Raw genomic sequence first — 9452 nt, 5'->3', positions numbered from 1 at the left:
ACCACCTGGGCTGGGAAAGACGTGTAAGAGGGAAGGGGTGAAAAGAGAGAAGAAGGGATAAGAAGATGAGCGGAGAACTGAAGGAGGATATAATGGTGCTTGTGTGGAGCCACAGTCCCCAGGCTCTGTCTGGACCCAGAGGCAATAGAAGTACCATCTGCTCAGAGCTACCAGAGAGGCAGAATATAATGCTGATGGGATAGAGCAATACTCTTTGTTAAATCCATCATTTTATCCTGTGTTTTCCTCCTATCTGGCTTTTCCAGAAAAATGATAGTGATGGAGGTAAAAGGGGGAAAAAGAGAGAAAAATAATAAAGATAACACAGCAAGGATAACAAATAATACAGTTAGAAAAACCAATATTCATAAGATTGATTCAATGATTCACAAGATATTTTTCTAACAGTACAGACAAACAAACACATTATTGCGCCACCTTCGCCAGCATAAAAAAGCAGCATAGACTAGTAAAATAAATAAACAAATAAATAAATAAACTCTTTATTTGCCTAATGGTGTGGCCAGTGACAAGTTGAGAACACAGGAATGAACAAGAAAGCAACTATTTTTCTCTATTTCAGAAACTTCAGTCCTCTGGTGCTATTTGATCTTTAAATCAGATAAGTAAATTAAATTTATTGTGTTAATGTCTGCATCATTATCCTTGCAGTCAACTGGTTATCAGAAAGCAGGATGAAAGACATTCAAATATAAATGGGTGCAATTTCATGCCAGGATTTTTATGAGCTCTCTTCTTTGTCAGTGCAAGAAAATATCCCGGAGAAACCGTTTGTCAGTGTCTTTCTGACAGGAATGGACCATCAGGGACAAGATATGGAGATGAAGGAAGTCTTTTCTTTTTTCATGTGTGGGGCACCCTCCCTCCACACACACATGTTTTGTCTAACAGAAAAATGTGACCAATGTCTTTGACTTTTATCTCTTTGAGTGATTCCACCCCGAAGACATGTCTGTAGACACAAGGGCAGCTCCTAGTGTTACCTGCATACAAAAGAAGCAAAAATGTGTAAAATGTTTTTTTGGAGGAAGGGCAATCTGCTTTGATTTATTGGGATCTGTCATGGTCTTCCTTGTAGACCACTGAAATGTCTCATCAGTACTTGTGGTAAATAGTCCAGTGTTTCATTTTCCTTTAATCCCTTGGAATATAATGCAAAATGGACACAAATCTTGTCTTATGTATGTATACTTGAGACAGTAAATGCTAAAATCTGCACTGTGGCAAAATCATTTATTTTTAGCTATATTTATTTATTAAATTTGCTGTCATTTTAGGTTTTTTTTTGAGTGATGCCAGTTTAGCATCAAGGAAGAAAATACTACATGAAAGATAATGAAGATAATGATACACGCAAAAAACAGACAAGTGAGTAAAAAAATGCAAAGGCTTTTGGATGGTAAAACTAGAACAGTCAAAGGTTAAATGGAAAACAATATCACTTAGGCAAATATAATATTAACAGTATTAAAAAAACAAATGCAAATATACTCAAATATATCCAACCATAAAAATAAAAGTATTATTTATTACCTTGTATTATGTTTTAACTTCCTGAGTGAGTGATTAAGGGGTGTTCTAAGTCTCACAAAGTCAATGATTGATGACCATCCTGTTTGCAGGCTGAAATATACACAGCAAGACCCAATCTCATTTGTTAACCCTGCTCTTCAATTTTAAGTGACCCATTGATCCTTAATCTAAATCGCATGGGTTGTTGGTTGAAATGTTCCTCTAAAATGAATCACACCATTTAAAAAGCCAATAGTAATCAGTTGTTGCACATTCATTTACAAATACAGATACAACAGCATTCTGCCAATATGCTGTCCTTGTTTGTGATCTTGTGTGTCCAACAGGTTGTCTGTAGCAAAACAAACAAAAAAAGTTCAAAAAAAAGACAAAACAAAACAATAAAAAAATGTTGATAACACTCCTTGTTAAACTCCATTTGAAATGTGTCCTTGAACAATTTGACTTTCTTGACCTACTTACTTACATTGAACACACACATAACAAAGGACAGTACAGAGTAGTACAGGACAAAGGGTAAAATGGGAATGAGTTCAATATGACACCTTAACACTAAAGAAGGGGATGTAGAGGAAAACCTGAAACTTTCCACGGACTTTATTATTGCCCACAGAACTATTAACTTACATAATTGAAATAACATTTACTGTAGGAGTAAAACTATGGTTGTCATAGTGCACCAATTATTCATTCTACATTTTATACCATTGGAATCAAGAGTTGCTGTAATATTGCCATTTCCAGCTGCAAAGGATAAGAGGCCATGGTGCACACTGGGTGGGTCATCACCCTTTCAAAGCGTATACATCTCCTTCAGCTAAATATGATGACATAAACTGAACTGAAACTGAAATGAACTACGGTCAACACATTCCTCCCAAGGGACAGAAATCATATGGAAAAGCTTAATTGCTGAGAAACCATTTGGGAGCCCAGGCAAGTCTGAAGTTAAAAGGGCAAACTGATTGTTGCTCGGTGTAAAGCCTTTCATTATCACCAGATAAAGACTCAATGAAAGTCTATATCAGTACTCCTGTTATGATTGACATTTTCACACATTAACAGAATGTTATATCAGTACTTCATTCACAGAGAAAATAAACTAACAAAACCATAGAGACCTCACTCTTATCTTGCATTCGATAGCATGAAGTTGCCAACAAAATGCCAAGGTTCCAGTGGGGAGAGTGGTGGAGTTCTTGAATTTTTCATGCATTCCACTAATGTAAGACACTCACTAGTAGAGAGACTTGATCTTCACTCTTCATGAAAATGCTGTGATTAATTCTTTAACACTGCAGACCTCCAAATGCAGTGTGAGCTATCCATTTGAAACCATGCAGTTGTAAAATTGAAAACTTTTAAAGCATCACCCAGGAGTTGTAAAATGTCACTGGCCTGAGACAGCTGAAACGATTCAAGGTCCTCCCCAGAGACCATGAAAACTTTCTATAGAGAGCAAACTGAGTACATTGCAGAGTGACTCAGTAACTATTCTGACCAAGACCACAAAGCTCTGCAGAGAGTGTTGTGCTTCGCAAAGCACATCTCCAGGACAGTTCTACCCTCTCGGCGTGACATCGACACCTGGGTATTTGGTCTGGGAAAAGTTAAGAACGTCACCTATCCCAGCGATTGCTTGGTCTTTAAATACCTCTGTGAAAGTTCCTAACATGATGTAAAAAATGTTCTTAAAAAAACAAAACAAAAAAAAAAACTGAAAATATTTGGCCATAGCCCAATGACTTCTCTACCCTTATGTGTATATTTTCTCACTGATCAAATTTAATTTGTTTCAAGCTGTTTTTTGGCACAAAAAAAGAACAAAAAGCTGAGAATTAATTGAAGGAATGCATATCACCCGTCACCTTGCATGCCAAAGGTACTTTCACAAAACACTTGACACAAGCCGTCTCTGTGCAGTTTCTGAATGGGTCAAAGTATGATGGGGGGATGAAATCAGTCCACTACTGGGCTGTTGTGCATAAAGTGAGGTAACAGCAGAGACGCAACAGTCAAAATGTGAAAAGGTAAGCCAGCTTTTTGAATCAAAAATGTGATATAGTGCTGACAAAAAGTTTGGGTGACCACGGAATCATGACTTTTGAGAAGATCGATAATGATGCACAGCAACTTTGCATTTTGTCAAAATGTAGTTAAATAGAAAGAGGATCATGATAAAAACTAAACTGTAGTGTAAAATGTGTCAAAATATGTAAAAAGTGAAAATGATCTACATTAAAAGTTTACTCAAAAGACAGAAGATATTGTTCAGGTGCAGGCTTACATAGAAAACCAAAATATACAACCAAACAAATAGATTAAGTCTTTTACAGAACTGTCAATGGCTGTTAATATTAATAAACTGCTCTTAAAGTATTTCAGCATGGCTGTGTTCTGAAAAAAACATTTTCCTCTGAACTGACGTAATAAAATAGTTTTCTTTCTTGAAAGGTCTTTTCAAAAGACTAATGTCCCATGAATTTGAAACCACATTATTATTAAAGTTGTTAAAGTCAGACACCCGCTATTCAGTTCAAGTGTCTGGAAAAGGTCATTATCTATTATTCACACCTGATGTGTTGAAGAAGAATATACTGTATGCTCCTCTGGGGATTACTTCTTTTTCCAATCTCTGCATGTAATGATGATTTATCACAAAAGACTGAGCGAAGGCAAGGACTTTTTTTTTGACAAAATTCTCTATACCATGTGAAATAGTTGAGCATAATCACAATCAGCCTTAGAGTTCTGCATTGGGACCTTCATAGACTAATTTAAGAAGCTAATTGTCTGGTAATTACTCATGAGCTCAGTTTGTTGATAACAAAGGACCGACACTACATATCTAAATTAAAATCATAATTACAATTAAGGTTGTAATAAAATAAAATAAAATAATTCTGTTCTTTTAAAATTTATTTCAAACACCTTTCAGCATTGCTGTGGTTGTTTGATATTTTAGAGTTTATATGCATTTTCTTTGCTAACTTTTTCTACTTAGTATTTAAGACCAGGTTTATGTGTTTGTTTACTGTGCCCTCCCTGACCTATTAAGTTGCATCTGGGGTAAAAAGCATCCTCGGTCTTTCAGCTAAAATAAATTTTATCATTTGTTAATGTGCCGATCCTCTCCCACTGCCCCTGTCTGGGAATTTATTTTCATTTTTCTGAAACCCAAATAAACAGGGTGAACATTTAATCTACTTGAAGTGGTTTTATTGCCACTGATGTTACTTTAGTTTTGTTCCCCACTAGGAAAATGTTGATTCTCGCCTGTAAGTACTTGTTTACATGTATCGGACACAAATAGTCTTGCTTTTATGATTTCAAAATGCTGCACTTATTACAAAGAAGATTTTTACGAAAATGAATAACACATTCAGGCACTTTGATTTTCTGTAAATACTTCAGTTATTGAAAGCCTAGCATTCCTTAAACAAATGCATACCTTGTATCCTACAGAAAAGTTTTAAATTTTCCATTTAAATTTCAAATTCAATAATAAGTTTCAAAGGTTTTTAATTTAAAGTTACATAAACATGACTAAAACTGATTGAAAAAATCAAGTTTGTGCATGTGTGAGTTAAATTTTGAGCACAGAAAAGTGTTCATTTGTACAAAGAAAAAAGAAAAGAATAAGTTAAACATTGAACTGTCCAATTGCAGGGCAGATGATTCTGTCGCCTTCAGGTTCTCAGCAGGTCCTAAAAGTAAAGTAGATTTTGATGACGACTAAATGTCTTAAGCACTCCTAATTTAAATTTTACAAAACTGTGGAAACAAAAGTCAACTGTTTAAGGTCCTGAGTATGTTCAGGTTCAGGTAATTTATTCTCATTCTAAAGTTCTCTAAATGTATCTTAAAAAGTTTTACTTCATTTGTGAGACCCGCTGCAGGGTTGAAGGAAATGAAACCACCTGCCCTCTGATTAGACCATTTGACTTGTGAATGAGTTCTCACCCTGCAGTCAGTTTGAGATATAAAGACTGGAAATTATACCACAGAGTATCAGAGAAAATAGAGACTTTGAGTGCAGAGTTTTACGAGCAGTTTTCTGTTTTTGATCTTTTAACAGATGTTCACAAAAAGTACTTCTGATTGGTTGTAGTTCTTAAACAAATACAAATTTTCTTACAATTACCAAGATTATATTGTACACAACTTTAACATGTAAAACCTTAATTAATTCTGTTTTTATTTACTTCACTCCAAGCAACATACAAAAACGCAAACACAAGACCATGGAATCATCACAGTTTTAGAGTGTCGAGTAATTTACAGCAACAGAGACTGACATGGCTTAGATTTCACTTTCTTCTCATTGAAATTGTCAATCCAATCCAGTTTACTAAAAATCAACAACAAAAGGAAACTCACAATCCTGTCCAGGTTTCATCATTGTTGGAGAAAGAAAGTCTCTAACAAATGGCCAATGTCTTGGTCTGTGTGAGGATGGCCTCTATAAAAGGAGTAAGCTCACACTCATGTGTTTGCTTGCTTACCAGTGCATACAATGATCAGAATATGTGTGCACATCAACAAAGACATTTCTTGTAGGCTAACATGAACAGGTTGCTAACTGTTTATACATATTAAGCATTTGTTAGTTTCTGAAATGTTAATGTTGGGTAAATACAAGGCATCCAGTCCCACTGGATCACCTGGTTGGTTTTATTGGAGATTACACAAGATTATTTATCAAGTGAACTTTCAAGTGGAAAGATTAATCTGTATCATTTGGAAAGATATGGGTTTGTACAAGATGCTGGAAAAATGCAGGAGCAGTCAAAAACTCAACAAACACATAATTAAATAATTTTCCATCATCCATGGATTTCCCAAACCAAAGTCAAACCAGAAAAAACACTCCAATGTTGCATCTCTGACTGCTATTCAGTACTTAATAAATAGTGATCAGAGATGTATTATGGAGTGTTTTTCTGAATATGTCACCTGTGGTATGAAAGGCTGTAGAGGAGAAAACAGACATAAATACATGGAAACGGCACCAGTCCTGAATGCAACAAGGAGGTAATCCTCTTTGTATAGTTCCATGTCATAGACTTTGCCACATGATTTTGGTGCAAAGAGAAGTTCAGCTATTGAAGTAATGGGTGTCCAATGGCTTTCAGGCTAGATGGCAGTAGCATCGCTATGGTACACCCAGTAGCAATCTTATGCAAAACACCATGGTTTTTTTTGCATTACAGTTAGGATTTCTGCATTTGTGAGAGCAGTACAAGACAGACTTTTCTTATCTTGTACTGCTTAACATGTTTCACTCAGCAAAAATTCAATTGTAAAAGCATTCTGTAAGTAGCGGTTAGTCTGCCTTTCCTCAGACTTTTTCTTAATTTTCCAAATTGAGATTGCTGTGACTGCACTTTACTGCAGGTAAGACACTGACAACCGTTAGCTACGTTGAACTAACCCTTTAATGACACCAACTTAAACCAACAGTTCTCTCCAACCAGAATCTTTTTTCACAGATCTGTATTTGGGTTTAGTCTGTTTGCAAGAAAAACACAATAAACAAAAAAACAAAAAAGTGCTCTCACCAGGAGAAGTAGATTAAATTAGTTATTTAAATTATTGACAATTTAAGACATTTTTGATAGACTTTTTCTTTCCAGGGCTAATGTATTTTTAAAGCTGGAACTTGGCTTAAAATTCTTGTATTTTTCTTCACTTTTGGTCTTTTTTAGAAGGTTGGATGTTAATGTTGCTGAAATTGAACCATTTTTTTATTTCCAAGTTCAATCACTGTATCTGCATTCTATCACATCTCCCACGTATCATGAACGAAAAGTCATTTGTTTCAACAGAGCCAAGAGAATGGAAGCCTGCAGTTTTGAAGATATAAAGTGAACCTTTCCTACAGACAGTTCCATTGAATATAACACCTGGCAAATTATAACAGTGGATTACTCTTTTTACATTTATGTTCATTTCTTGTAATGTATTTGATTTACCATAGATTGCTTCTGGCTATTTAACTTTCAGTTAAGATATTGTAACTGTCTGATATATACAAGGTAAGATTAGTTGTTTAAGTGGGCTTTTATCATATCCATTTAATAATTGGAATCCATTTTTGGTTTGTCTGAGCTCTGGTTTCACATCTTGGAGTGAAGCCACACTGTTATATAGGAAAGGAAACATTAAAGACAAAAATTGAAATGGGAAATTAAAATTGCTGGTCATAGAACTTCAAGTCATTCAGACAAAATACTGAATGCAGTTTTGGGTGTTTTGGAAATTAGCTTAGTAATCAGAAGAAAAATAAGCAATCTACCCAATGCACATCAAAAACTCACTACTTTCTTTTCCGCCAGTGAGTTTTCTTTTTTCTTTTTTTATAATTTCTTTTTATTTAGGAAATCAGATGTGTCATGCCTCAAAGCAATAAAGTTTGGATTTTTTTCCTTTGGTCACTTAGGCTTACAACTGTTTGTACATTAATAAACATCACTACATCCCACAAGATTTTCATATGTGAATATTCACCGTGATTGATTGGCAAGTTGTTCAAAGCCTTTAGGTGGTCCACAGAATCATTTCAGCAGCATTGTAACAGGTTTTGTTTAAATGCACACACAGTTTTCTTGTTTTTCATTCAGTTAAGAATTATTTTTTTAAAATATATGATTAGCATAGACAATTCAAGAAAAAAATACTTTTTAGTTGAAAATTAAATGCTGAAATTGCATATTAACACTAAAAAAATAAACAAACAAACAACTTGAGTCTATGAGAAGTTGCCACACATTATGTGTATTATTGCTGGACAAACAGAAATTCTCACAGAATTAAAGAAGACCCACTAAAATCTACATTTAGAGGGTCGTTCCTGCAGAACAATTGCAAAACTTTGACACAAAAATCCTGGTGTGATTTGTCATTGAAAAAACAATTGAAATTCCCTTTTTATTAAATGTTTTAAGCTATTGTTCCTTGTTTAGGATTAAGCAAAACTCTACCATACTTGAGTTTAAGCTCCAAACATAATTGATTAGGAATAAAAAAGCTGTATAACAGCTTGGTTGAGCAGATGAAATTAGCATTCAAAGTGACAAATAAATTGGGTTTATTCTCTGATTGCATGAAATGCTGATCTGAGGAAGAACTTATCCCCCTCATGTGAACAAATATGACAACAAATGTAAAACAAGCATGCATTTGTTATTACAGTGGATTAAACTTGCAATTTACTGTACTGCAGGAATGTACATGTGTTGCATGACTATACTACAGAATATGGAGTGAGTGGTAGTGATCATGTCTCATCAGACCTTGATTTTTATGCATTTGTTCAAAAATAACATTAATGGGAGATTATAATGGCTCGACTTGTCGCTGGCACAGTTTGAAGCAGAGAAACTCAGTTTGTTGCAGGATAAATGTCCCAGTGCCTGTGGGATTCAGCGTCTGATTTACAGTAAGCTTGTTTTGTATCCAGTTGACAGTGATGGAACTCCAGAGGGGAAGGAAGAAAAAAAAAATACCCCTCTGCAGGGAGAGGGGCTTACAGGGTGGAAGTCAGTGGGAGCAGGATCAATGAGTGTCAGAGGAGCTCAGACTCAACTGTCTGAGCTGAAACACAGTCAGTCAGCAGATTCACACCAGGGAGCTTATGATAGTTTGATGTTCATTTGTGGTAGCTAATATTTGTGGGATAAACCCAACTTTTCAGCTTTTAAAGTGTTGTTTTTGGTACTCTTCTGTCTCTGCCTTTGTTGTAATACAGACTGTGAAAGAGATCAGCCACAGAAGTCACACCAGTCCAAAAGCATCTGTTTTGTTATTTAAAAAACAATGCAAATACCTTTTTCTTATTTTTATATTTGGCCAATATGGACATTGTCCATATCTGCTTTTAAGTGCATAGAAAAAGG

This window comes from Kryptolebias marmoratus, linkage group LG14 (genome assembly GCF_001649575.2).
Source record: "Kryptolebias marmoratus isolate JLee-2015 linkage group LG14, ASM164957v2, whole genome shotgun sequence".
Lineage (NCBI taxonomy): Eukaryota > Metazoa > Chordata > Actinopteri > Cyprinodontiformes > Rivulidae > Kryptolebias > Kryptolebias marmoratus.
Note: the sequence above shows the minus strand (reverse complement) of the source record.